The sequence below is a fragment of the Bubalus bubalis genome, chromosome 1 (assembly GCF_019923935.1).
Source record: "Bubalus bubalis isolate 160015118507 breed Murrah chromosome 1, NDDB_SH_1, whole genome shotgun sequence".
Classification (NCBI taxonomy): Eukaryota; Metazoa; Chordata; class Mammalia; order Artiodactyla; family Bovidae; genus Bubalus; species Bubalus bubalis.
In genome coordinates this window covers 108,626,884-108,650,345 of record NC_059157.1, presented here as the reverse complement: position 1 = coordinate 108,650,345, position 23,462 = coordinate 108,626,884, and the positions used below count along the sequence as shown (strand labels likewise).

The following is a 23,462-nucleotide window of genomic DNA, read 5'->3' as shown; positions in this document are numbered from 1 at the left end:
AAAAGGTCAATGTGATTTGAACTGCCTAAAAATTTTTTTTGAAAAAGCAAAGAAGAAAATGAAATGGGAAACAGTAATCAACTCTATTAAATTTTAGGGGGTAGCTTTAGTCCATGAACATAAACAATCAAGCCAACTAGTTAGATAATGGGGAAGTTTATTTGGGAAGAAGAGGCTTTAATAAACAAGTAGGTTTAGGTAATGACCTGAAGTACTCCACAGACATCATTGCCAAGGAAGCTGTTCTCTGCACCACGCCCTATTTTCCTGTTGTTTGTTTGAACCCTGAAGCTGTGCCTCCCTCCTCCTTTCCCATTCTCATTGCTGGTTGTCATTGTCCTTATCTTGGCTCTTGTGCTTTCTTGCCTGGATTATCACCACTTAGTTGCTTTACCAGCCTTTGATCATGTTATTGCTTTAGATTAGAAATATCTTGTTATCATCTCCTCCTTAAAAACCTTGCTCATTCTTCAACCTTAGTTCAGATGCCCTCTCCTGGCTAGTCTTTTTGGATTGCTCACCCTGCCCCCAACAAAATTAGATTTAATTGCTTTTCATTTGTAGCTTTACTGCTTGTATTTATTATGTCAGTTAATTAATTGCATCCCTATTTCTTGAATAAATTTGAAGCTTCTTCAGAATAGGAAGCAGTTTCTGTTCATTTTATTTCTTTCCTCTGTTTTCTATAACTACTAGACATAGAAATTTGTATACAGAAGGAGCTTAATGTTCACTGAATTGAATCGAATGTCAAAAGCTACATCATTATTTCTAGAAATGAGATTCAGCTTCACAAACAAGTGACTTGAGAATGAGCTGGTCTGTAGGGCAGACCAACAGGCTAGGGACTCCCACCTGGGATAGGGGAGAAGAAACTAATTTTTATGGTGAGTGATCGCTATTTTCTAAGACCCTAAAGTAGTTCTTTTATATGTAATAACCCACTGTATCCTCATTGCTACCTTGCATTATAGAGACTATCCATCCCATCTTGCAGATAACACTAGATAAGAAAAGTAGCTAGAAAGAAAGGGGGAAAAAATAACTAGAAGGTAGTGGGCAGGATTTGTATCTTAATTTACCTGATTCCAATACTCATGTTTTAATTTTAGCTTATATACTTACTTTTTTTTTCCTCTCTACTGTACAACATCATCTCTCTTGTATCCTTACTTTTAAACATAGATATTACTACAGAGTATGTAATGTAGCTAGTTCAGGTAATCTGGCATCACAGTATTTATGAACTATTGATATGAAGCTTTCCTCTGGTATCTTACATTTCTCCTGGTGCTGAATTTCCACCAGTTTTCTGTACAGTGTGTCTTTGCCTGGGGGAGGATGGGAAAGGAAGGGAGGGACTGGAAACTCATCAAATAGTGACAAAGTAAAAACTTGCATTGCTTTCATTAGCAGTATTTCTCCAAGTTTGCTTGCTAGATACAGTCCCCAGTGAAACTAAAAGATTGAACCTAGCTACACTGACTGGTAAATTTTAAAATATGTAAAAAAAAAATCTATGTGAATAGGAATTCTAATCATTCTAGTCATCTTAAGGGAAGTGTGCAATTATAGATAACAGGGAATGTCTACAATGCCAAATGTGATGAAGTCTATAGAAATAAAAAGTCCAATTAAGGATAACAACAAGATTTATGACAAGAATTTCCCACTCTTCTAAGAAAATCATGATCTAGGTAAGATTTTTTAGATGCAGTAATATCACTGAGACTCAATTCTGTTGGGATAAGCCTCTAGAAAATCTTTATGTTTTAATGATTTTTGGCATTTTCCCTAAGAATCTCATCCAACAATGAGTAGGACTGATTCTTTCACAGCTTCACACATCAACACCAGAGAAGGACAATAGACTCTCTTTACTTTGTTAAATGCTGGTAAAATGAGAACTCAGTTATCCAGTTTATCCATTATCCAAGTATAAATGAGCACCTATTATGGGCCATGTTTTATTCCAAGTCAGGGATACAACATTAAACAAGTGTAGATACAATGGAGTTTTCCAGTCTATGTAGTATTGTTAAATCTGTGTGTTGGGGCCTCATAGTGGATGTAAAATTCATTAGATGAATTTTAACCTTTTTTAGAAAAAAATGAAATAGACTGGATGAGCAGTATTAGAGATCAATATAAATAAAATGGTAACTATTGCCTTGCAAATCTCTTTCAGTTTTATGAATATACGTATGTATTTGTGTTTCTTTCTGTGAGTTGCATGAAAACCTACAAAAGTCATTCTTTTCCAGGTGAAATTGACAGCTTAAAATGTTAATTAATTTTCTGGCACTTATGTTGCACTTTCAATGAGATAAAAACACTTCTATGTCTGTTCTATGGGGGAAAAAAGTGTAATTCTCATGACAATTCTGTGAGGTAGGTACTTTGATTATTCCAAATGTAAAGTTGAGGAAACTTACAAGAGAAGTTTAAGTCCCAAGGTCCCATAGCTCAATAGTGGGAGAAATGGGATCTCAGTTCAGGCAATCTGACCTGAGAGTCAGAATTTTAATTACTTCATTGCATCCACATGCTTATGATATGAAATATGTGGATGCAGTGTTAAGAAGCAAAGCCTATCTCAAAAGAAGTATTTTTTGCATTGCAGGTGGAGTGGATGATGAGATGATCTGAGCTATTCTGGATTCCTGTATGTGTAGGCTGGAGATGTTGGGCGATGAGGATGGATATGGACTGGTGTGCTGAGTGAGAGTAGAGCAGGTAGGAGTATCCCTGCTTGAAGCTAAGCCACGGCACCTATGGGATTCAAAGAAAATAGAGTATGAACAGAACTTATGGGGAGCTCTTGGATTCAGGAGTAAAGACTCACATACAGAGATGAATTAACAGAGACAAAAAGAGTCTGGTCCAGTTATAATACAACTTCTTTAGAGAGTAGTTGTGAGTGGAGCTTGGTATCTTTTGATGCAGGTTGACTCTCCTGCCCTGCACTTTGACCTAAAAGTGGTTCTAATCACTGCATTGCCAATACTGACTATGTAACTTCATGCAGTATACCTGATCTCTGTGCCTTAGTATTGTATTCTGTCATTGTCATCAGCATCATCGTTAGATCTCTGTCCGAAAGCTCTCTTTCATACAGCTTTCAGTCCTAAATAAAGGACCTAATAAATTTCTTTCAGTCCTAAATAAAGATGGTGAAATGACTTTATTAAAAATTATGTGAGGTGTTGGGAGCATGTGTTCTCAAACTTTAACATGCACAAGGATCATCTGGGAAGCACAAGAAAATGCCAAGTCGTTGATAGTGTTCTCATAGACTTCGGAGTCAGTTGGTGTAGCAAGAGGCAGAAGTATAGTCCATTTGAGAAAAAAACTAGCATAGTATAATGGAAAACAAGTTTTTTTCCAGTAGTAATGTACAGATGTGAGAGCTGGACCATAAAGAAGGCTGAGTGCCAAAGAATTGATATTTTCAAATTGTGGTGCTGGAGAAGACTCCTGAGAGGCCCTTTGACTGCAAGAAGATGAAACCAGTCAATCGTAAAGGAAATCAACCTTGAATACTCATTGGAAGGACTGATGCTGAAGCTGAAGCTCCAATACCTTGGCCCCCTGTTGCAAAGAGCTGACTCATTGGAAAAGACCCTGATGCTGGGAAAGACTGAGGGCAGGAGGAGAAGGGGATGACAGAGAGAATGAGATGGTTGGATAGCAGTCGTATAATATGATTTGTAGGCAAGATATATTTATTATTACAGGTTAAAAAATTAAAAAAAAACTTAAGAATAGGTGAAAGAAGAGGAAAATGCATATGTAAGGGCAAATCTTATATAACGCTGTCATCATTTTAGGTTCTCCACTTAAGTATCTCACACTGCATTCAAGGTGATTTTAACTTCATAAAACTTGGTCAATAATGCCCATATCAAACAGGCTATCTTCTTCCCTGTACTTTGAATGGTCACAGTTACCTCAGAATATCCTCAGATATCCACACTGCAAAGCATTCTGAATAATATCTCAGGTAGGTTGTCTGTGGTCTTATAGGTTAGTTGGGGGAGGGAGGTGAAGGCAGGAAATGGGGAAAACATCAGAAAACATCAAGGGTGAGCGCTTCAGAACAAAAAATCACACCAGTCAATGGAAATCTAAAAATGTAAAATGTTTATCATCCACTGGCTTCCATCCTTTTTAACCATAATATACTTGAAAGCATCCATCTTTTATCTAATGACGCCTTTGATTAGAGCAGATCATTGTTTGCTGGCATGACCTGAGATAGGCCAATAGTATACTGTGCTGCTTTTCACGCCTGTGTAGCATTATAACAAGATATCTTAAATTCAGCACTGTTGAGATTTTGGGTCAAATACTGCTTTATTATGGGGACTGCATTATAGGATGTTTAGCAGTATTCCTGGCCACTACTCATTACCTGTAATTAGCAACTTTCCCCCAATTGTGGCCACGAAAAATGTCTCCAGACGTTGTCAAAAGATCCTCTGGGGGCAGAATTGTCCCCAGTGAAGAACCGCTGTGTTATGGGGTCATATGTGCTCCAGCTGTCCTCCCCACCTTCCCACTGTGCCATGCCTATCACCACTGAGAAGCCTGCTGCTGCTGCTGCTAAGTCACTTCAGTCGTGTCCGACTCTGTGTGACCCCATAGACGGCAGCCCACCAGGCTCCCCCATCCCTGGGATTCTCCAGGCAAGAACACTGGAGTGGGTTGCCATTTCCTTCTCCAATGCGTGAAAGTGAAAAGTGAAAGTGAAGGCGCTCAGTCATGTCCGACTCTTCGCAACCCCATGGACTGCAGCCTACCAGGCTCCTCCGTCCATGGGATTTTTTCCAGGCAAGAGTACTGGAGTGGGGTGCCATCACCTTCTCTGGAGAAGCCTGCTCCCTTGCAAATATTTCCATGATGCCTCACAGCTGAGGTTTAGGGCTCTCAGTGCTATGATACTTGGCATTATTAGTTTATCTTTGGTGACTGGCAAAGTTCCTAAGCAATTCAAAAGTAACTATTTCAATGTGACTGCAAACATTGCCTCCAGATCTGTGAGTCATTGACTGTCCTACCAAGGCCAGAGTTTTCCTGATAGTTTCTCATTTCTTACGTATGCACTTACCTGGTTTGGGAGCAGCTTGATGGTCCAATGAAATCATGAAGTCTAAAATCAAACAGATGAAGAAGCTGCTTCTCACCAGCAACCAGTGTTGCTATTCTCCAGGTCAAGGCTCCCTCATTTTTCCTGAAATGTCCCTTTGTTCTGACTGGCCCTCTGCTTTTCAGAAGTCTTAATGTTGCTAAATCTGAATCAGATACATGAGTTCCTTCTTCCTCTTACAGATTGTAATAGTTTGCATTAACAGATTGTAATTGCCTGCTTCCCTGGTGTCTCAGATGATTAAGAGTCTGCCTGAAATGCAGGAGACCCGGTTTGATCCCTGGGTTGGGAATATCCCCTGGAGAAAGGAATGGGTACCCACTCCAGTATTCTTGCCTAGAGAATTCCATGGACAGAAGAGTCTGGTGGACTACAGTCCATGCGATCACAAAGAGTGGGACCCAACTGAGCGACTAACTTTTTCTTTTTTTTTCTTCTTTGTATTAACTGAAGAACTTTTGTGATTGATAATAGGTGTTACTAGACTTTCTTGATTTGATTTCTGCTAAGTTAGTGAAGCTTCAGAATGAAACAATAATTGACTTATGTGTGGGTTCTAGCAAAAGTTTTTTTTTTTTTAATAGATGTAATCTGTAGCTTGCCTCAAAGGAAATATACGTGGCTAAGGCTGTGCTTAGGAGGAGATTAATTATTCATGAGGTGTGTGTGTGTGTGTATGTGTTCATGTAGTGCGCTCAGTTGTGTCTGACTTCTTGCAGTCCCTTGGACTGTAGCCTCCAGGCTCCTCTGTTCATGGAATTTTCCAGGCAAGAATACTGGAGTGGTTTGCCATTTTTTACTCCAGGGGATAGACCCAGGTATCAAACTTAAGTCTCCTCCATCACCTGCATTGCAGATAGATTCTTTACCACTGAGCTACTGGGGAAGCCCACTCATGAGGATTAACTATGACAAAGATTCTCTCCATGATCAATTTTAAAAAGGACCCTTTGAGTCCTTTTTCAGCTAGGCTACATCCTTAGGCCTTGTCCTTTGGAGCTTAGTTATAAGAGTCCTCCTGAGTAACTTAAAGAGAATCCCTCACCTTCAATATCTGAGTAAATTTCCTCATTTTGCTCACCCCCCAGGTAATAGCTGATCACTCTGGCCTACCTTCAACAAGAATCCTTTTAGATTATCTATGTTTCCTCTTAGTAATTTTCCATCCTCTGATCTTTCTTGCCTTCCCCCAACTTCTTCTTGGCTATAAATCCCCACTTGTTCTTGTTGTACTTGGAATTGAGCCCAGTTCTACACAGAGGTCTCTTTCCTCCTTTTGCAATAATTTCTGAGGAAAAAAACATCTCTTTTTACTGCTTTAAGTACTATCCCACTCTGATTTTCTCTAATATCTATTCAAGTCCCCAAAACATCCTACAGTTGCCAGTTAGAGTTCTATATTTGTGTCTAACAATGCCTTGAGGAGTTCTTTCATTCAGGCCTTTATAAAGAGTACAAAATGTTGATGGAGAAGAGTGAGTTTCCATAGTCTGAGCTAAATGTGTGAAAATATGTCATGCTTACTGATGTTCATGGATGAAAGAGGGAAGGAAAGTCCACCAAAAGATTCTGTATGATTTAGAGACCAAGTAGCTTCAAGGGGAGAAATTTACTCTGGAGTGAGTCAAGAAAGTTGAGGCTGGCCAACCCTGTGTGAAGCTAATGAGCCCTCACAGATGGGTGAGAAAGGGAAGTTGGAGGAGATTGTTTTCAGTCCCACCAGTCTCCCTTGAGAACTGTATCAGCTGATATAAAAAACATATTACTCTGATCTCTGTGAGATGCTAAGATATCAAGGTAGAACTGCTTCATACCTAATAAATATTTGGAACGAAAGGAATTGGTTGAAGCTGGATGTGACATATCTTATGGAGGGGAGTTATTGAAGAGAAGCAACCCAAATAGGTCCATGGCCTTGAAAGAGATGGTGTAAATGAGGGGAGCTACAACTCAAGCATCATCAGCTTCATAGTACATTGTTGTTGTTTTTCAGTCGCTCAGTCGTGTTGGACTCTTGGACCCCATGGACTGTAGTACACCAGGCTTCCCTGTCCTTCACCATCTCCTGGAGCTTGCTCAAATTCATGTCTATCGAGTCCACCCATTTCATCCTTTGTTGTCCCCTTCTCCTGCCTTCAATATTTACCTGCATCAGGACCTTTTCTAATGAGTCGGCTGTCTGCATCAGGTGGCCAAAGTATTGGAGCTTCAACTTCAGCATCAGTCCTTCCAGTGATTCAGGATTGATTTCCTTTAGGACTGACTAGTTTGATATCCTTGCAAGTGACTCTCAAGAGTCTTCTTCAACACCACAATTCAAAGGCATCGATTCTTCGGTGCTCAGCATTCCTGATGGTCCAACTCTCACATCTATACATGATAACTGGAAAAACCGCAGCTTTGAAGTTTGACTATATGGATCTTTGTTGGCAAAGTAATGTCTCTGCTTTTTAATACGCTGTCTGGGTTTGTCGTAGCTTTTCTTCCAAGAAGCAAGCGTCTTTTATTTTCATGGCTCGAGTCACTATCTGCAGTGATTTTGGAGCCCAAGAAAGGAAAGTCTGTCACTGTTTCCCCATCTGTTTGCCATGAAGTGATAGGACCGGATGCCATGATCTTCATTTTTTGAATGTTGAATTTTAAGCCTGCTTTTTCACTCTTCTCTTTCACCTTCATTAAGAGGCTATTTGGTTCCTCCCACTTTCTGCCATAAGGGTGGTGTCATATGCATAACTGAGGTTTTTTATATTTCTCCCTGCAATCTTGATTCCTGTTTGTGCTTCATCCAGCCTGGCATTTCACATGATGTACTCTGCATAGAAGTTAAATAAGCCAGGTGACATTATACAGCCTTGACGTAATTTTGAACCAGTCTGTTTTTTATGTCATTTCTAATTGTTGCTTCTTGACCTGCATACAGGTTTCTCAGGAGGCAGGTAAGGTGGTCTATTATTTCCATCTGTTTGAGATTTTCCGCAGTTTGTTGTGATCTACACAAAGGCTATAATGTAGTCAATGAAACAGAAGTAGATGTTTATCTGGAATTCTCTTGCTTTTTCTATGATCCAGCAGATGTTTGCAATTTGATCTCTGGTTCCTCTGCCTTTTCTAAGTCCAGCTTGAACATTTGGAAGTTCTTGGTTCATGTACTGTGAAGGCTTGCTTTTGAGCATTACTTTGCTAGCATGTGAGATGAGTGCAATTGTGCAGTTGTGTAAACATTCTTTGGCATTGGTTTTCTTTGGGACTGGAATGAAAAGTGAATTTTTCCAGTCCTGTGGCCACTGCTGAGTTTTCCAAATTTGCTGGCATATTGAGGGCAGTATTTTCACAGAATCATCTTTTAGGATTTGAAATAGCTCAGCTGGAATAGCTCACCTCCACTAGGTTTATTCATAGTGATGCTTCCTAAGGCCCACTTGACTTCTGACTCCAGGATGTCTGGGAAGACCTGGTAGCTCAGTTGGTAAAGAATCCACCTGCAATGCAGGAGACCCCAGTTCAATTCTTGGTTCAGGAAGATCTGCTGGAGAAGGGATAGGCTACCCACTCCAGTATTCTTGGGCTTCCCTTGTGGCTCAGCTGATAAAGAATCCACCTGTGATATGGGAGACCTGGGTTTGATCTCTGGGTTGGGAAGATCCCCTGGAGAAGGGAAAAGCTACTCACTCTAGAATTCTGGCCTGGAGAATTCCATGGACAGTATTGTCCATAGAGTCACAAAGAGTTGGACATGACTGAGCGACTTTTACTTTCAGCTGGAATTTTATTACCTCCACTAGCTTTATTCATAGTGATGCTTCCTAAGGCCCACTTGGCTTCTCACTCCAGGATGTCTGGCTCTAGATGAGTGATCACACCATTGTGTTTATCTGAAGGGTACTGGCTTTTTCTTCCTTCTTCAAGTTGACTGTTGAAGGATCTGAAATCAGGTATAATGCAGAGTGGAGAGTCTCACTAGCATGGTGATCAGTGTCAGGAACAGGAGATGGCTCATCCTGAGTAGAATAGGAGGGTAGAGTGGCCAGGGTTCCACACTACCTCCTCCAGTGGTCCTTGTCCCTCCCGCCTGTCACTGGCAGCAATAGAAGAGAAGGATCACATATGGGATCCAGGAAGGCTGCAATTATGGGTGAGATATTCTGGTAACCTTCTGGGATTTCCAGAGTCAAGAGGAATAAAATGGGGCTTTACCATCCAAAACTTCAGTTGATAAGGCTGATCCAGAGTAACTCCATTCTGTTACTTGTATTGTGTTCCGTTTGGAGGTAGTGTGGCCCAGGAGAACATGGGTTATGTGAATAGGGCTGAAACATCATCAATATACACAGAAAGATTTAAACTCTTCACTATGAAGTTAGATGAAGAAAATTTTATGCCAAACATAATAGATACCAACCTGTACTCAATCAGCTCCAAATTAACTGAAATTCTCTATTCTTTCTGTAAAACACACTGAATAGTGCCTGTAGCAAGCTTGATACTGACAGCTGGTGCGTCCTGCCTGGTATGTGCAGAGTCTTAAGCACACTTTTTCCACCCATCAATTTGCGTCAGAATCAATTGTGTTTATTCCTAAACTTGTTAGTTGTTTTGCTTTCATTAACTTGAAGTAATTAAATTAAATAACACTTAAACAGATGAAGTATAAGTGTGAAAAGAGACTGTTGTTCATTCTATAAAAGCTAAGTTAAATGCTTAGCTAAGACTTGATAAAGGAGATGAGAGAAAAAGAAAAGAGGTGTAAACTCTGGGAGGATTTTGCATTCAGGTTGCTTTACAAGTAGTAAACTTAATTAAGTTCTTGTTTCACTTTAAAGCACTGAAATGGGAAAAAATAGACAATGCCTATGGCTGTGGTTAATGAAAGAATTGTGACCCATAATGTCATCAGTTCCGGTCCAATGTAAAAATATTACATTTATATGTGACTTTATATGTTTTAAATGAAAAAATGTGTATAAAATACATATGCATCATTAGTTTAATGCTTGCTTTAAATTTTTTTTTTTTTCAAATATCTGACCAGTAATGGCTCCAAACACACACACAAAAAAATAAAGAAAAATTCTGGCATTAATTCCCAATTTCTTCTTGTTAGGGCTTGATACAATCAGCTAGCTGTTGTGTTGCCAAGGGAATCCATCCTATTTGGGATATTTTGAATTTCTTCTCTTGCCCTCAAGCTTGGCTAAGCCTCTTCTGCTCCATTAATATTCTGTATGGAAATGACCACTTCTTTGTATCAAGCACTTTCCTATAAACTATCAGAATGTCTATTATGGCCTGAGTTTGCATATGAAATAGCAGTGTTCTTGCTAATGATTTCTAATGAACTTTTGCTTTCTGTTAATATGGTCTGCAAAATAACTGCCACACATTCATTCATTTCCAGTAGTAATTTTTGTCCCTGTTTGCTGGTCCCTCAGGCCGCCTCTCTCTGGGTACTTCTGCCTTCTGGCTCTGTGTGGTGCTCATTGCCTCTTTGTTCTATCTCTACTTTAACAGGGAGAAGGAAGATTTAAACTTTTGAGGGAAGAAAAGTTAAGCTAAAAATAAGCTTGCTTTTCAAAATGGACTCCTCCCTGGTTAGTATGATATATGATTAAACAAAGTGAAACAAACAAAAAGGTAATTTTGAAAAATCTATTTTGTACCCTGAAAAACTGGAAATTCAGGAAATATTTGTCTTTTCTTTGAAAGTGATGTCCTGAGTATGATATGGTATCCGTATAGCCATACTTGAGAACCATGGAGAAGGACACTTCAGAAATATTCAAGGACTGTTGGAAAGAAACTGTAGAAAAATACAAAAACAAAGAAGAATCTGCTTTAGAGAAAGTAGGCAGAGAAATACATGAAACAATGAGAGAAGAAACAGGATGACTGACATAGAGATCTGCTTTGGACCACCAGGCAGAATATTCATTTATTGATCAGAGGGACACAACCATGACAGACTGATTAAAGGAGAATTTCACAGGTGCCACCTTGAGAGTTGTATGTAGGGAAAAAAAGAAAGGCTAGTTGATTGGATCATTACTATTAGGGTGGAATCTACAAATGTCGTTGATTTTAAGTAGAAGATATTATGGTAAAATATTTTACCTGGAATTGAGCTCAGACAAAAACACTTTTTATCCTTAGTCATCTCTAGAGAAAGTAAGCTATAAATGTGGACTTTTACTAGGATTTTGTGGACTTCTTTCACTCCTCTAAGTTATGGAAGATTCTAATTACTGAGAACATTTTCTTAGTATAGTTATTTTCCAAAGGCTTTATTTTTAAAAGAAGCTTTAGGTTTGTAACAAAATTGAAAGAGATTTTTCATAAGTCCCTGTCCCCACAGATGCACAAAATGCCCTATTATTACCATCGCTTTCCAGAATGGGCATATTTTGTCAAGGATGAACCTACATTTACACACCAAAATCACCTATTGTCTATTGTTTCACCTTAGGTTTTACTTGTGTTGTTGTACGTCCCATGGGTTTGGGCAAATGTATATGACATATGCTCAGTTGCTCAGTTGTGTTCTATTGTGACCCTGTGGACTGTTGCCTGCCAGGCTCCTCTGTCCATGGGATTCTCCAGACAAGAATACTGGAGTGTGTTGTCATTCCCTTCTCTAGGGGATCTTCCTGACCCAGGGATTGAACTCAGGTCTCCTGCATTGCCGGTGGATTCTTTACTCTCTGAATTATGAAGGAAGCCCTGTGATGACATATATCCTTCACTATATTATACAGAGTATTTTAGCTCCCCTTAAAGTCCTCTGTACTCTGCCTGTTCATCTCCCCACTCCTCACCCTGACAATCACTGATCTTTTCACTTTCTCCAGTTTTGCCTTTTCCAGGATCTCAAACAGTTGAAAACATAAATATGTAGCCTTTCTAGACTGACTTAGTTCACTTAGTAACATGCATTTAAGTCTCCTCCATTTATTTTTATGAGCTCATTTCTTTTAGTATTCCATTGTCTAGGTGTACCAAGTTTATCCGTTTATCCATTTTACTTACTAAGGGACATATCAACTGATTCCAAGTTTTGGCAATTATCATAAAAGCTGCTATAAACATATGTGTGCTGGTTTTTGTGTGTCCATAAGGATCTAACTCCCTTGGGTAAATACCAGAGTGTGAGGGCAGGATCATATGGTAAAAACATGTTCAGTTTTTCAAGAAATCTACACGTGCCCTCCAAGGTGGTTGTACCATTTTGCATTCCTACCAGCAATTTGTGGAGTTCCTATTGCTCCACATCCTTGCCAACATTTAGTGTTGTCAGTGTTCCAGATTATGGTCATGCTAGTAAGCATATAGTGATATTTCATCATTGTTTTCATTTGCATTTCTCTGATGGTATATGAGGTGGATCATCTTTTCATATGCTTGTTTGGCATGTGAATATTTTCCTGGTCAGGTGTCTGAAGGTCTTTGGCTCATGTTTTAATTGGATTGTTTGTTTTCTTACTGTTTGGAAGTTCTTTTTATATTCTGATCTTTTCCCCTTCAAATTCTGTATATAATTTTTTATTGATAGTCATACATATGTACTGAATAAAAGGAACTGCTGTAGACAGTTCTTTAACAATGTGGTTGTGAGGTGTGGGGGAGGGGATGTATCCTACAGTCCTGTAATAAGGTCTCGGTCATTTAACAGGCATGTTCTTCTGGCCAGAGAACTTCACAGGTCTTTGTCAATTTTTTTTCTTCCCCAGTAGGTGGGACAGGAGTTGGATATTTCCCTTCCCCAACAGGTGAGGCACTGTTAACTAGTTTATCCTGAAAGCAGCTTTGTTAAGAACAGATGATTCCTTTTTCCCTTTCCCTGCAAAGAAGGATGGGATTTTTCTCTGACATTTACTGAGGGAAGCTGGTAGTGCTCCTGGGGGTAAACTTCACAGTACTGTGTCCTTCCCTCACTCCATGACTGGGTCCCTTGGAGTTTTTAACTCTCAAAGTTGTCAGCACTGAGCCTGCAGCAGTTTGTCCATTACAGTCAAGACTCTCCTTCCTGGCACTGGTTCCTGTGGTGGATTCAGCTACTGAGTCTCTGCTCTGGTAAGCTGTGCCTCCCTGTATTCACCTGTCTGTCTCTCTAATTTGGGGGATAGCAATTTGCCCTGGGTCCTTCTCTTCCTTAAGGATCCAGGAATACTTGTTAATTTTTCACTCAGTTTTTATCTGTTGTCAGGACAGAATGACATCTTCTAAGCTTCTTGTATGTGAAACCAGAAACCAGAAGCCTTAGTGTACTTTTTAGTTAACGTTTAGTTAAGGTTTGCTAAACCAGTGTCATTATCCACACTGACCTGGAGTCCACCCAACATCACTAGGGACTCTAAATTCAGCAGGATTGTTCTTTTTTAATTGTCATTAGTGCAAAAAGATAAGCTGAGGCATATTAAAACATGTATGAGTTTATTTAATCAAAAATTGATGTCAATCCAGCAGCATCCAGTCTAGCATATAGAAAGGAGCTCTGAGGACCTGTACAAAAGGAATAACTTTTATAGGCATAAACTAGCAGGAACAAGGAAGTTGTACTAGGCAAAAAGCAGATTGGTTATTGGACAGTTACTTTTCTTTAGAAGATGGCAGGAGTCTGTCATGCTGCTGCTGCTAAGTCACTTCAGTCGTGTCCATCTCTGTGTGACCCCATAGATGGCAGCCCACCAGGCTCCCCCCGTCCCTGGGATTCTCCAGGCAAGAACACTGGAGTGGGCTGCCATTTCCTTCTCCAATGCATGAAAGTGAAAAGTGAAAATGAAGTAGCTCAGTCATGTCCGACCCTCAGCGACCCCATGGACTGCAGCCTTCCAGGCTCCTCCATCTATGGGATTTTCCAGGCAAGAGTACTGGGGTGGGGTGCCATTGCCTTCGCCGCCAGGATGTCTGGCTCTAGCCATTAGGGTATCCTATATAGAGTGTCATGTATCAGCAAATAGTGACAGTTTTACTTCTTCCCATTCAGTTTGTACCTTTTATTTCTTTTTCTTGTCTGTTGCTATGGCTAGGACATCTGATACTGTGTTAAATAGAAATGGTGAGAGGGACATCATTGACTTGTATCTGATTGCAGGAGAAAAACTTCCAGCTTTCCCCTGTTGAGTATGATGTTACTTGTAGGTTTGTCATAAAAGGCTTTTGTTATGTTGAGATACATTCCCTCTATACTCACTTTGAGAGTTTTTATCATGAGTGCATGTTGAATTTTGTCAAATGCTTTTATCTTTCTATTGAGATAATCATGTGTAAAATCATTTTTATACTTTTCCTAATGTGGTGTATCACACTTACTGATTTACAAATATCGAACCATAGCTGCATCCCTAGAATAAATCACACTTGATCATGGTGTATGTATGGTCCCTTATATATTTTTTAATTTGATTGGCTAATTTTTGTTGAGGATTTTGGCCTCTATATTCATCAGGGATTGATTTGTATTTTTTGTGTGTGTGTGTGTATTTGTCTAATTTGGTATCAGGATATTGGTGGGCTTACAGGATGATTTTTGGGGGTGTTTCATTCTCCTCAATTTTTTGGAATAGTTTGATAAATATAGGTATTATACAATATTTTTTACCTACTTGTTTTTTTAGATGTTATAGATTTCTGTTCTTATAAGGCTTAAATCTCTTTAAGTAGTAAGGTAGGGAATAAATGGATCATTGATAAATACCTTCATATGAACATTGTTGATTAAAAAAAAAAATGCACAACCTAAAAGTTGAGAGTTAGGTTTTATTTGAGACCCAACTGAGGAAGGACTATAGTCCAGAAAATAGCCTCTCAGATAGCTCTGAGGAACTATTCCAAAGAAATAAAGCAGGAGCCAGGATGTATAGGAGTTTTTCCTAAGGGGGGAAATAAAAGTAATCAAACATCAAATTACAAAAAAATAGACATCTTAAGTTAATGATTTTCATGCTTTTCCATGTATAGGAAGATGCAAGAGTCTGGGTTCATTGAAAGTATTCCCTTGATATACATCTTAGCTATTCATGGCAGGGCGGTATTCTCTTTTTCTCCATCCTGAATTCCCCTGGGGTGCCCCAATGAGGGGCAGCTGCAGCAATGGATGGTTTGATGGGCAACATTTGTTGCTTACTGAAATGGCAAGTGCCATTATTTTGTCCACAGTACCTTCATAAACAAACAACTGAGCAAGCTTGTCCTTCCTTAAACACATGGTTGTTTTCCCACATTTAGTAGAATAAGGTCCCAATACTTTAGATTGATTTCTAGAAGCTGAGTTGAGTTTTCCTTCAGTTTCTTAGGAATTTGCTCACACCAGGCTGGCTTACTCCCTCCAAAGGTCAACCTAATTTTTCAAATAGTTTTGTTCATGCCACCAGCCTTTTTCTGGCTGCTTGGGCTCCTCCACTCCATCATTAAACCATATTCACTTTCTGTGTGCACCTCAAGAGCCTAATTCAGAGAAGGCAATGGCAACCCACTCCAGTACTCTTGCCTGGAAACTCCCATGGACAGAGGAGCCTGGTAGGCTGCAGTCCATGGGGTTGCTAAGAGTTGGACACTACTGAGTGACTTCACTTTCACTTTTCACTTTCATGCATTGAAGAAGGAAATGACAATGCACTCCAGTGTTCTTGCCTGGAGAATCCCAGAGAGAGGGGAGCCTGGTGGGCTGCCATCTATGGGGTTGCACAGAGTTGGACACAACTGAAGTGACTTAGCAACAGCAGCAGCAGCAGCAGCAGCAAGAGCCTAACTACCAGGCCCTCAGTTCTTTGCCCTTTGAACTCAGAGCCTACTCATCTGTACTGTAATTCAACATACCCCAGTTGGTGTCTAACACTTTTTATTCCTTTAATGTTTATGCGCTATATCCTCAACAGTGATGTAAGTTCCTTGGTATCAGGGAGAGTATCTTGTCTGTCTTTGTGTTCCTAGCCTCTCATGGTTTCTGGAGCACAGTAGGGTCTGAATTTGCATTTATTGCCCCCTTTGATTGATCAGAGTGCATAAACTGGTAAAAGAAACTCCTAACGAATTAGAATAGCTTTGGAAAAAAAGGGAAATGGCAGGAGGGCTAGAATTCTTTAGTTTTAACTTCAAGGTTTACTGCTAGCTATAGATAAGCTGCTATTACAGATAAGCCTCTTCAGTCCCAGAACTCTCCTTCTGTGCTGCTCCACTGATGATAACATTGGGAGGGGAGGGGGAAGAGTAAGGGGAAACAGCGAAAGGGGAACTGGGACTTAGCATCTGCCTCCTCCTAGAAGAAGCTTGGCAGAGACTCCTGTAATCCAGCACTGAGTTAAAATGTGAGCCCCTCTGAATGTTTCCCTGACCCCATCATCAGATATGCATCACTGTGGTGGTTCACTCTGGGGACTATTGTTTTCATAGTCTCTCCATTACTGGAACCACTCACACACACATTTTCTTGTTTCCTTTTCTGTTTAGACTTTCCAACTTCTGTGCCACTCCACCCCGCCCCAGTTCTTTTGCTGAATTCCACAAATGAGATCCACTTAGTTCTGCTGGTGGTGTAATTTATTTGAAAAGCAACTTGGCTTAGTTTATCTGATAAGGTCTTAAGGAATTATATAATGCAATTTTACAGTAGAATATTGTGTTGTACTAAGAGAGGTCAAGTTTGTACAGATTTGGACATTACCTTGTGAAACTGGGCTGTACAGAGTACAAAACCAGATTATTCAGGCCACAAGTCCCCCCACCCTTTCTTTCTCTTATTAATTATATACTGTCTACACAGCCCAAATTTATCAGTTATTAGCTGCTTCCTGGGATTGGGCTGATTTAATATAGTACCTACTCCAATTGGGTCCTTGGCCTGAACAAGACTTCTGGGCACCTGGAGTTAAGCTACCAAGGGCTTAATTGCTTCAGCTATCTCTGCTTGTTTGTAATTTGGATTTTGTTTGCTCCTGATCCCTCGGGAGTGTTCTATGCTGTTCAGTTAATTGAAAGTGGCTAAAGCTGAATGAGGCAGCAGCTTTGCAGGTGGCATCTTTGGGATCATTTTGAGAAGACTATTGAAATTCTCTTGCTTAGTATAATAATTATCTCTGATTGAGGCAGGATTTCAGTCTTGAGACTAATAGGAGATTCCAAAGTTTCCCATTGGCTTTAGGGATTAGCAATTCCCAAAGCAATTAGCTTTTCCTACAGGGTGATGCTATGAAACAGTGCATAGGAAAATGTTAAAAAGTGGAGTTGGAATGGCGTGGGAGATTGAGGGCATTACATGACCCAGGGGAGGGGAAGGGTGGAAAAGCAGATATGAAGTAGTTGGAGTGAAAGATAAAGACTGTATAAGATATTGCAATATGGAGAAGAACTAAAAGTGTATATAGGAGAAATTAAAACACAATTCAGAATTTTAAAAATTAAAGTGGTAACAGTGTAGAAGAAAATAACAGGTAAAAATGGTACAAGTGTTTTAAAAGAATAATAAAGGGAATATTAGAACTTCTATGGAGAGAGACAGAAAGGGGAAAACTTAAAAAATGAAAAAAAGCAAGATGGTGAATAATTAATTGGACACTGATTGCATCTTTATTTATTTTGATCACTCTATTCAAGTGTGTATGGCTATTATGTGTGTGTTCCTTCTTACCTTCCTAGAAAGCTTTGAGGTTGTACTTCTTATTCTAGTATTCTATATTTGCCTTTTCTAGCCTACAAGCTCTGGACCATATGCACATTATTGGGTACCTTAGAGGTAAAAAATACAAAAAGCCACATAGTCCTTATTGTTTATTGGTTGTTATTGTAATTCAGTGAAGCTACTGGGTTCTACAGCAGATAAGTGAGTTTTTAAAAGTGGTAAAGAAAGGAAGAAGGTAAGTCTTTGACCCTGTTCTATGTCAAGCACCCTGCTGGTTTCTTTTAAATAACACTTAGTGCCAAGACTTGTTGAGAAGCCCTTGTGTGATAGGCATCACACTAATGGATAAGTGTGTGCCTAGATAAAATCTTGACAACCTTGCCATGACCCCATGCTGTGGGTCCCAGTATGTACAATTTATGTCCCTCTTAAAAAAAATATGACTAGACCAAAATGTGTGAAAATGAATATGTGTTTAGAAAATGAAAAAAACACAAACCCTGCAGATTTTAAAAAACTGACAAATATCACAAGTATCTCACATACACAAAATAGCACAAATCTTAATTAATTACCTGCCTCCCACACCTCTGCAGTAGTTTTAGTTTGGTACAATCAATAAGTATAAAAATGTAAAATTAGTCTGAAATCAAGGAATACACAAATATAAATCAAAGGCATTTAAAAATTATGCCTCCATTATGTATTGAACTACATAATTGTGTAATCAAGTTACTCTTAAACTGAATTCATTGACTTACTGATCAACAGGTATGAGGGTTTTGGTCACTGGAACACTTGTTTCTTCAGGCTATTTTGTGGCCTTACTGGCAATCTTTGCTCACTGATTTGTCTGGACATGCCAGACTACATCAGGGCATGATGCATCGGATGTGCTAAGATACAGCCCAATACCTTGAGATGCATCAACACATAGCTTCACATTCTGGTGTCCTGGCTTCTGGAAGAACAGGTGTGTTCCCTATAAGCAAAATAATTCCGGTAATTCAATTTTATGCACAGTTTTCCTTTAAAAAATTGTGATATGTTGGTAACGGTGTTTGCTGTCTTACTGAGTATATGCCTGACAGGTGGCATTGTTTTGACTAGACTCCATGAAAACTGAATGCACAGCTTTTAATTGTATACCACTGGTGACTGGAAGAAATATCCACAGGCTGCCTCCTGGCTGCACACACTTCAAACCTTCTTTCCCCGTTATCCTGATACTTTGTGTACTGAAACCTGTAGGGCATGTTCATACTATAAACAGGCCCTCTGATACTCACTGCGTGCACCACACTAAGTGGGTTCATGCATCGAAAGGTACAAGTATTTTGGAATCTGTTCCTAAACCAGAACTTACTGTGAGCCACGTAGTTTGTATCCCACCAAACCCAAATGAGGTAGATTCTCCATTGGAATTCTCTTTTGTAGAGGTCCCCAAATGCTCACAGTCACTCCAGCGCCATCTGCCACAAAAGTCAGACTTTAAATCGTTTTTTAAAACACCTTACTTTTCCAAATTTTATATAAACGTAACCACCTGAACATACTTGTAGAATATCTCATAGGGCTTGGTAGGAGCCCCATGTAAATAAAGGTCCCTGAATTCTAAAGTTGCATTCATTTCATGGCAAATCCATCCCTGGTATTAAAAGATTTATTAAAATAATTCAGGAATGGTTTCAATAGAAATCTTGTGACTCAGTTTTTCAATTATATTTCAGCAATCCAATATTACCTTTAACTGTCTTTTCTGTTTTCCCTATGAAATGTTACTTAAATCTTTTATGATACATAGTTTTAACCATATTATGTTATTATTCCACATAGGCTCCTAGAAGACAGTCCCTATTATAAATCTTTCTATCCTCTAATATACCTAACCTAGCGTTCTGTATAGTCAATAGATATCTAGTGAACTGCTTAGAAACAAATTGAATGGACAGAAAGTTGACACTATGCTTTTCCCCCATTGCTGTTACTTAAATGTGTAACTGTGGATATGAGAAAATTAAGCACCAAATAGAACCAGGTGAGATGGTCTGAGTATTTAAAATTTCACAGTACAAATGACAGTTAATCTCATGACACTGCTTAGAGTTTCTACCATAGGATTGGTTGAAAATAGACATAACTGCTGGTTTTTGGACTTTGTGGGAACTGTAATAAAAACTAATACATACTGAATGATGATTTTGTGGCTGACACTGCCCTCAGGGCTTTTATAGGCATTAAGTCATTTAGCCATCAAAAGAGCCTTGTCAGGTAGATACTATTATTATATCTATTTTTATTCCAAGGCAACTTAGGCTCTGAGCTTACATAGTAAGTTGGAGAGTCGCTGCTCTGAAACACTTAACTCTGTTGTTTCACAACCAGAACATTTCATGTGAAAATCAAGAAACCAATGGAATTCCCTTGGCTTAGAATCTCTTCTGTTGGCCACCTGGTTGAAGTATTCTCACTGCCTCAGAGGCCCCCAAATATAATCATAGCTTAGTAATCATTCCATAATTTATTTCAAATCCTCACACTGTATACTTTAAATATATGCAACTATATTTTTCAATTATTCCTATATAAAGTTGGGGAAAAATACGTAAGAAATTCAGGTTTATCTCCACTCCAACCAAAGCTCCAATAAAGTCATGGTTTAGGAATAAAAAAAGTGGAAACATAAACAACAAGTATAGAAGAAAACATAGAGATATATTTCAGATGCTAGGAAGTAGATGGGCATGAAAAACAAAGGCACAAAAACAATATAAGTGCTATTTAGACTCCCAGACAAATTTTGGAATAGGGGCACCAAATACATTTGAAAATGAGACAGCAGGTGTGATGAAAACAGGAGAAGCACATAGAAATTGACATAAGAATCAGCTGAACAGATCCTTTGCCCTATATTGTACCTGACAATGATAAGTAATGAAGATCAGCTCTTCCAATGAGGTAAATACCTCTGTTGGTAAAGAATCCACCTGCAATGCAGGAGACCCCGTTTCGATTCCTGGGTTGGGAAGATACTCTGGAGAAGGAATAGGCTATCCACTCCAGCATTCTTGGGCTTCTCTGGTGGCTCAGCTGGTAAAGAATCTGCCTGCAATGCAGGAGACCTGGGTTGGGAAGATCCCCTGGAGAAGGGAAAGGTTACCCACTCCAGAATTCTTGCTGGGAGAATTCCATGGGTTATATATTTCATGGGGTTGCAAAGAGTCAGACACAACTGAGTGACTTTCACACACACACACAAAAGGATAAAATGCAAAATTCATCTTCTTAGAGGCATCATTACTAACTCATTCCATATGAGTTACCTATCTTTTCACATGTTTAAGTGACACTTTGTATCCTTTGTGAATTGTTTTTTTGTCTTTTCCCCATTTTCCATCAGATTTGTTTTTTTGGCCCCCAATTTTGTAGAGTTCCTTATGTATTCCTTATAGAGTTTTAATATCCATTTATGATAGATATTGCAAAGCTTTTCTTTCCGACATTGTCACTTGTCTTTAATTTTGCTTATGGTCTTTTGTTATTCAAATACGTTAAAAATTTTTTTAAGATCAAGTTTATCTTTTAAAAACTGCCTCTGGATTTTGAATCCTAAATTATGAAGTCTTTACCTTGTTATTGTTGTTCAGTTGCTAAGTTGTGTCTGACTGTTTGCAACTCTGTGGATTACAGCACATCAGGGTTCCGTGTCCTTCATTATCTTCTGAAGTTTGCTCAAATTCATGTCCATTGAGTTGGTGATGATAACCATTCATCCTCTGCTGCACTCTTCTCATTTTACTTTCAGTCTTGCCCAGCATCAAGGTATTTACCAATGAGTTGGCTCTTCACATCAGGTCACCAAAATATTGGAGCTTCAACTTCATTATCCTTCCAGTGAATATTTAGGGTTGATTCCCTTTGGGATTGACTGGTTGGATCTCCTTGCTGTCCAAGGAACTCTCAAGAGTCTTCTCCAGCACCACAATTTGAAAGCATCAATTCTTTGGCACTGTACCTTCTTTATTTATTGTCCAACTCTCACATCCACACATGATTACTGGAAAAACCATAGCTTTGATTATATGGATCTTTTTTGGTAAAGTGATGCCTCTGCTTTTTAATACGCTATCTAGTTTTGTCATAGCTTTACTTCCAAGGAGCAAGTATCTTTTAATTTCATTGTTGCAGTCTCCGTCAGCAGTGATTTTGGAACCCAAGATTTTGAATCCTAATTATAAAGTCCTTGCCTACACAAATGTTAAATGGAATTCAGCTGTGATGTCTTTTAGTATGCTGCTGCTAAGTCACTTCAGTCATGTCCAACTCTGTGCGACCCCATAGACGGCAGCCTACCAGGCTCCTCTGTCCCTGGGATTCTCCAGGCAAGAACACTGGAGTGGGTTGCCATTTCCTTCTCCAATGCATGAAAGTGAAAAGTGAAAGTGAAGTCGCTCAGTCGTGTCCGACTCTTAGCGACCCCAGGGACTGTAGCCTACAAGGCTCCTCTGTCCATGGGATTTTCCAGGCAAGAGTACTCGAGTGGGGTGCCATTTGCTTCTCTGCCTTTAGTATGACATAGTTTAATTTATTTCATGTAGGTCCTGTCCAGTTGGAGTTTATTCTAATGTATGGTATGAAGTATAGGTATCATTTTGTCTTCTTTCAAACAGTTTGCCATTTGTTCCAGAGCAACTTATTAAGTAATCTACTTTTGTTCTGATGGTTTTAGATGCTATCTTTATGATATCCTAAGTTTTTATATATACTTGAGTTATTTCTGAACTTTCTATACTGTTCCATGTGTATTTATTCATGCATCAGAAATGCATTGTTTTGACTGTACAAATTTTATACTATTTCTCTTAATATCTGATAGGGTAGGTCAGCTCTTGTAGCTTTCTTTTTTATTTTTTTCTATTCTCCCCTGTTTATTGTACCTTGTGATCTTTATCACCAATATAGATTTGACATAACTTGATTAGTGCAGTGAATATAAACAATATAAATATAAAGAATGTCCACTCATAATACATTAGTTTTATCTTCCCTATGGAGAAAGAGACAGAGAATCCCAAAGGCAAGTAATTAGGAACTAATTATTTTTAGGCATGTGAAAAACTAGGGAATGGCCCAGTATGTTCGCCTAGTTTCTACTTTGCCTACCAAGTTACACCTTTTCCCTACCATTTAAGAGTCTGTTTTTTTAATAGAAAAATTGATAGTATGTTACTGTTAAGACAAAAATCATGAAATCTACAAAGAAAAAAAGACAATAAAAACATTTTTGCATCAGAGGATGGAGCAAAATTCCAGCTGATTTGATTGCTGTTACCTGTCAGTTATTTATTTCATCATCATCATTTTCCTCTCTCTGTTGATGTTCCAGTAAAAACTTACTTCTGTCGGCAAGATAGTGACTAAACTTAAAGTCACTATGACTTTAACTAATTTACTTCTGAACTCAGAAGTAACTGAGCTCAAAGTCAAACACTCAATTGTAATGATCACTATTTGCCTCCTAGTTCCTTACCTGCCAGGGTTTGGAAAACATATAAGCCAGTAATTGGGGGATATTATGGCCTCACTTTTCCTGCTTATTCAGACTGAAATTTATATGGAATGCATTCCACTTTAAGGAAAAATGTTTAATTTATTATATCTCATTTTATATGTGTAAAATAATCTAACATTGTTGTAGCTTTCTTC

At 38.9% G+C, this 23,462-nt stretch overlaps 1 long non-coding RNA gene across 5 annotated transcripts in view; it reads left to right on the top strand.

Moving 5' to 3' along the window:
- Positions 1-12,930: 12,930 nt before the first annotated feature.
- LOC123333416 overlaps positions 12,931-23,462 on the top strand; it is a 79,399-nt gene continuing 68,867 nt past the window's right edge. For 4 of the 5 annotated variants that reach the window (XR_006550757.2, XR_006550750.2, XR_006550752.2 and 1 more), the window contains exon 1: positions 12,931-13,213. This is a non-coding gene — a long non-coding RNA (uncharacterized LOC123333416). The remainder of the gene's footprint in view (positions 13,214-23,462) is intronic. The other variant, XR_006550753.2, reaches the window with a different exon arrangement.